Source organism: Enoplosus armatus, chromosome 4 (genome assembly GCF_043641665.1).
Source record: "Enoplosus armatus isolate fEnoArm2 chromosome 4, fEnoArm2.hap1, whole genome shotgun sequence".
NCBI classification, from domain to species: domain Eukaryota; kingdom Metazoa; phylum Chordata; class Actinopteri; order Centrarchiformes; family Enoplosidae; genus Enoplosus; species Enoplosus armatus.
Window position 1 is genome coordinate 22,849,050 of NC_092183.1, and position 7,073 is coordinate 22,856,122.

Genomic DNA, 7,073 nt, shown 5'->3' on the forward strand with positions numbered 1-7,073 from the left:
TTTGCTGCTCATGTAGTGAATGTATCATAACATACCACCACCACCACCACCACCACCACAACTGCCCTAACAAGTAGTTCAGCTTCAAAATGTGTGCAACTTGGCAGCATTTACATTGACTGACTAGTAGAACTTGACTTAACTTGAATGCATGTTAGGTGTGTGTTCTCGGTGAGAGGATTAGCTTTATGTGGAACAGTTTGATCTGGAAGTGTAAAAACATATATATACACACACACACATTCAACATATATTTGATAACCCTGTTTCAGAAAGCGGGTTTAGTGAAAACTGAGTTAGTTAACCCTGAGATGAGGGAAACTCTGGGTTTTCAGTTCCAGAAACACAGCTGACTTTAACTGTGGGTCAGTGTGTCAGTTACTGTGGTAACACTGTGAACCTAACCTGCTCACTGAGTGTCTCTCTGTCTCCTCCTGTTGAGCCTAAAGCCGCTGTCTGACACGCTGTTTCATTTCCTCGTACAGCCCTTATACAAGCGCACATTGGAGTGCATTAATTTGTGCCAGTTTGTGTTTAAGAAACATCGAAATCCTGGTTGGATATTCATTGGTTACCCAAGAACTATCTTTAATATTACAGCTCTTATGATCATCAATGTGAGAACAGAGACAGCGATCTGTGGACAATCAAATCTATACACTGTCCTTCTTTCTAACACTGTGACTCTGAGGACATTAAGGCAGCTGTCAAGTTGTCAACCAGTTCCCCTGAAACATTTAGCGCACATACTGTAGGAATCACTGTTTAAATAAAACACATCTGTATGAAGCTTCAGACGAATCGATCAATCAATAATCATTTATCATGTTGTGATTGGTTAGTTAGCATATCATGTTGGAGATGATGTGGTAAGGGTGATGCAGCTGAATAGACTTTAAGACTTTAAAACTGAACTAAAAGTATTTTAAAAGTGAGTTTTTAATATCTGCTGCATAAAGTCTTAATGTGTTTTAACAGCATTTCAGTGACTGAATTTACACACGCTGAAAGATGGCTATAAAATCTGGATACTTTACTTTATTTTGGTCACTGCACTGTTTGTTATTTATCTTATCTTATTTTTATTTTTATTCTTATTTTTTACATTTTTAACAACCATTATGGCCACATAACAGCAGCACCTGTGGAAATGATGCAAATGTTTCTCTGTGGTTAGTCAGAATACAGCAAAAATGTGTGTCCTGTGTGGATTTACATAAAGATAAATGTTTAGTCAATAATAGGTTAATCAATATTGACTAAAGAATTTGGGGCCAGATCATTTGCAGCCCTTTTCTAGAAGTGAGTGATCTAACCAGTCAAAGGGAGTTTCCACAACATTCACCCAACCCAACATTTGTTTTTATTCATGGCTTATAATTTGTCTATGACGCATTAATAGAGCTCCCTCTTATAACGTTTTATCTTGCCGTTATTTCATAATTGCAAATTTTGTCATTTAAGCTTTTTATTTTGATGTGTACCTTACCTTTATAGTAAAATGAAATACTTGTTAGCAAAAATGATTGCAGTGATAAACTACAAATTATCAATCTCACATTGATCTCCACAAAATACCCAAACCAGATAAATCCATAGCTCTCCCAATCCCAAAACATGCCTGTAAACAAAACAGTAGTCTATTGAGATCATAGTTTCTACAGTATGTGGGATAAACTTGACCTTAACATGTGGCGGCAGTAACCTGATTCAATCCACCTGCCACAACAAATGCCAGTTAATCCTCAGTGATCTCTTCTGAGACTAATAAACTGTGAATGTTACTTTATCAAGTTAGCTTTAGTTAGTAAGAAGAAACTGAACTTGGCTTCTTATCATATTTCTTTTTATTATCATCATTCTTAGAAATAGGGCTATAGACACAGGTGGAACTGTTGTCTTTGATTCAGATTTAGTGACAGTGAATGAGCACCTGAAGCTAACATGGCCAACATGTCAAACCACTTGCCTCTGAGTTTAAGTTGATTAAAAAATGAGTTTAATTATGACCCTTATAACCTGCCAAGAGACTCACAACAAGCAGCCACAAGTTGAGAAAACTCAGTCTGTTTCAACATACCAGCAAACTATCATAGAAACCTTAGAACAGAACCAATTCTACATCATACTGTTTTGAAATTGAAACCATGACTAAATAACAGGATTCTTCAGTGCTTCAGTGCTTTCAAGGTGACTTAATAAATGCAACATCAATAACTTTGAAATATATTTCAGATTACCAGCTGTGTTTGACTTCATGGTCAGGATTTTTGATTCCCTCAAACACCTATAGTGTCCCAGTACTAACCCACTCCTGCTACAATCAATGATGTGGAGAAGAAAAACAAATGCTAAACTAGCTTGACCACTTTTCCACCCACCACGCAAACAGCATCCATTGCTGCAGGGTGGTGTAAAATTATGTGAAACTAGCAGACTGATGTCACAGTTAAAGGAGGTTGTAGTAGGAAGCAAACAGGGTTAATAACTGATACCTTAGTTTCAGGGGCTGCAGGGTGGAGCTACATTTTTTATTCTACACATGCATCCCCCCCCCCCCCCCCCCCCCCCCAAATACATGCTCATTCACAAGGCCTCAACAGCTGTATGCCCACACAAGCTTGTGTCTTGACAGAAATACAACAAATACAAGAACACGGTCTAATTCAAACCTTTTCAGACACTTAGAGCCCTCTCAGCTACAAGCTTCACTCTTCGTCATTGCAAGCATATTTAAATGTGACTGGATTCATTTTCTTTCTGAAAAGTTGAAACAGCTCACATTGTGCAAAGCCCCCCACTGCAGCAACTAAGGTTCATTACCTGGTTGCAGAGCCTCTAGGGGCTGGGGGTGGGAAGTGCTTGTCACTACACTAGAGGCTCATACTGGTTGGTCAGGAGGCATGTCTGTATAGTATGGTATCTAATGCGTGTAGCATGAACCACTGTATGCCCTCACGTTCTGGTGAAAAGAAGAGACTGGTAACACCTCAGGCTGGATGGAACCGTAGTACTTTTTAGCAGTGGCTGAAATGTGTCACTGAGTATCAAAAACTGTCCAGTACCAAATGCTGGTATCAAATGTTTGGTCAGATTTGTAATCTTATTTCCTTATTCTTGTATCAGGTACTTTAAATTTTATACTGTATTTTATTATGGCAAAGTTTTTTACAACTGGTTGTGTTTAGTAGAGCCCGACCGATTTATCGGTCAGCCAATTTTATTGGCTGATAATGGCCTTTCACAGATATACCGGTTCAGTGTATATGTTTTCCGATATGCACCAAACTTATCAGAAAAATGAACAGTTGAACAAACATCAGCGTGATAAGAAGTACCTGAAATGACAGAAACCATCTTTGGGAAAAATGTATTTGACGTGTACTTTGATTTTATTTTATTTGGCCCATGTTCCATCTGCTAACATGGAGGGGGTGGGGTTTATGACCTGTACTACAGCCAGCCAGCAGGAGGCGATCAAGATGTTTTGCTTGACTTTTAAGAAGCTGTCATGTTGTCCATCTTTGAATACAGTCTATGGTATAAACCAGCACAAAATGACAATTATCAACATAAACCAACATGTTCTGAATAGACACACTACAAACACAGGAGTAACATTTGTATTTTGGAGCATAAAACAGCAAACTTAACAAACTACTCAGTCCAGCACTAGGCATGAAGGGAAATGTGGGCCATTACAATACTATCAGCACCGTCTACAGCTCACGTGGCAGAGTGCGCATCACAGCTGAGAAGACAGTGGTGCGGAGTCTAGCGGTGTGTTCACAGTAAGTTCAGTTGCTAATTAGTTTGTGAAATATATTGCTGGAAAGTTAATAAAACTTTGGTACGCCCTCCAAACTGAATCATTCCAGTCTGTTCCTAACCCTAACCCTGGTTGCATTTACAAAATTTAAATGTTAAAAGTCTGTTTTTTCCACTGGATACGTTGAAAGTTCCCCCTGAACATTTATAGCAAAGGTGCTGTTCATCTCTTGACTCAGCAGGAGTGAACCATGAGTTAATGTTCATGACTGTTATAAATTAATCAATATTGCTGAAGATGAAATATTTTGATAAGCAAGAGAAAAAGTTTGATTGGAGTTTAATCCATTGAAATAATGGTTCAAAATGAAGCTGTAGCATGAGCTAGCATAGCTAGCTTGATAGAGAAGACAACATTAATAGAGGACATCAGTTTTGCCAGTGACTCACTTATTACACTTTTTTTTATACCTAAATATAAAGATAGATTCATCATTAGTAAAGATTAAGCTATTCAGAATAGAATATATAATAGAACATGCGATGCAAACTAGTTTGATTCCAGCTCAAATATTTAATTATAATTATGTGTATATTCTGTATATATAAAAGAATATCGGCCAATATATTGATATCAGAATTTTCTACTCCCAAATAAATGTATCGCCCCCAAAAATACAGTATCAGTCCGGCTCTTTTCAAGGATGATACTGTTCCTTGTGTGTCAGAGCTAACTTCTCCCTTGAGATAGGGAATTTGAATACCACAGAGGCAAATTACAGTTTGTCTCAGTACACATCTAAATGCACACTGGTGTGCACAACCTTCAGCTGGTTTCTACACAGCCGACTGGTTGTCTTTTCTGTACAGATCCCAATGTTACACTGTGATGTAAGCTATTCTGGTAATTCGTGACTTTTCAGTTTTTAAGCATCTGTATCTGTAACTTGCACTTAAAGTGTGCCCTATGCGGCTGTTATGTGCAGGGAATTTTGTATCAGGGTTATAATTAAATAATTAAAAAGGCATTGGGAGCAAAGAAACATCTGGGGACAGTTTCAATCTTGACACTGAGAATCTGACCATTTCTGGGTCAGAAGTATTATCCAATCAGCTGCAGGTCATCCAGGGTGTTTAAACGAGAAGAATACAGGCCACATATACAGACACACATCCATTATGTATGCCATCATACTGTTCCCTATCCTGCCATGTCTCCCACTGACATACACACCCCACTGTCACTGAGCATCAGCAGCCAAGCAAAAAGTCCAGTCTGTCTTTTGTAAAGGGAGAGAGAGAGAAAAAACAAACCTGGCAACCAACTGTGTGTTTGTGTAGATGCATGCATGGCTCTGGTGAAAGCAGGCCCAGTGCTGCCTCAGGGGAAGGGAGTAGCGAATACCACGCATGCATCTATAAACCAGAAACTTCACAGGTCTTCATGGGGCACGTTGCCTAACACTCAACACCTGGCCTGAAAAGTTGTTGAAAACAAGCTTGTGCAACATTTCTGCGATTGTCAGAAGAAACTGCTGGCAAAATGGCTACCATCACTGGCAGCAACATCTAAATGAAATTTAATATTAACATTAAAATTGCAAAGGATCTACAAACCATTTTTATCATTTCACTTAAGAAATCTCTACATTGAAAACAGCTAATTTCATTTATTGATCTATTTTAATTTTTTCCGCATTTCTGCTTTATTTTCTTAATAGGACAGCGGTGAGAGAGAGGGGATGACATGCAAGTGCCCGGTCCGGATTCAAACCCGGGCCGCTGCAGTAAGGACTTAACCTTGACACATGGGGCACTACCAGGGTGCCCCATTCCATTGATGTCTTGTGACTACCAGGCTGGAGGCTCAAGAATTTTGCACGAGTGCTCCCCTGTCCAACTAATATGACATTTTCCTGTTCTTCCCATTCTGCCAACGTGAATACTGCGTTAGCCTAGCCTAACACAAATGTCAAACTTTTACTTTCCACATCCACATAGTTGTAAGAATCTGCCTTCTCCGTCAAAACTGAAAACTTACACCATCGCACAACAGTTGTAGAGATAGATATGCAAAACGGGACACTGGGCCTAATGCCTAATGCACAAAAATTAAGATCTGTGGCATTCACCCCACCCAAAATGTCTTTGAAATCATTCAGATCTTTTGAGATTAGAGGCTTGTTAAAGCACATTATGACACAGGACATGCCCACTCATTTACACATCACTGACTTTAAATTAATTGTTAATCTACAAATGCAATACACAACTCTTCACTTAACATGTCCAATGTTAAGAGAAAAGTCTTCGCTTAGTGATAACAGGGTTTAACCCTTGACTGAATTTATAGCGAATGACATTATGCTCTGCAAGAGCATTTCCCCTGATGTATGCCAGTCTAAACTCTTCTCATTTTATCAGTTTTATTCCTGAGATTATATTGCTCACTACAATGGTGAGAGGTGGGCTCTGTGCATATAGAGAGGACGAGTTTGACCTGTTGGTCTTTAACATCCTGGTTGCAACTTACAATTGACACTTTCTACTGGGAACAACAAAGCTGTTGAAATACTGTGAGAACAAAAAAGGTGGACATTGTGAAAGTTTGAGACGAGTCGCTTTGTCTTTGACAAACAGAGAGGGACAAAAAGACACAGATAATAAAAACACAGACTTTTGGTACATGATGTTCCCATAACAAAGAGCCACAGGGAATGTGAGTAAGCCACACTGTATGGCTTCTCTCTGTTCATATTCACTTTGTAAACATTCAAAGCTGATAATCACATGCGACTAAAGACATACATATAACTGGCTGAAAATGGAGGAGTGTTAAAACTGAACACACAACTACAACAGCTGCTGCACAAAGCGCTGAGTACACACGTTTTCCTTTAATTAATGCAAAAACTGGCCAACAGAGAAAAGTCTGTAAAGACCACTGAGGGGAACACAGAAACCGCGCTAAAAGGAAAACGGAACAATGAGTTCCGAAGTCACGGTAGGTGGGAATGGGAATGGGAATGCGTGTGTGTGTGTGTGTGTGTCTGTCTGTCTGTCTCTCTCTCTGTGTGTGTTGCTCTCTAGCAGCCACGCTGCCGGTGATGAAGACTACTGAAAACCAGCAGCAGCAGCGTACAGGAGAGTAAAAACTACTTTCCAACTCATTTCAGATATGCAAACTCAACTCAACACTGTTCCCTTTTCTTCGCAACAGTGAAAAACTACAATTACGCTGATGATTTCAAGTTAGAGGTGTGCAATAGTATTCAAAACCACGCAATTAAATGAGTACACAGCAA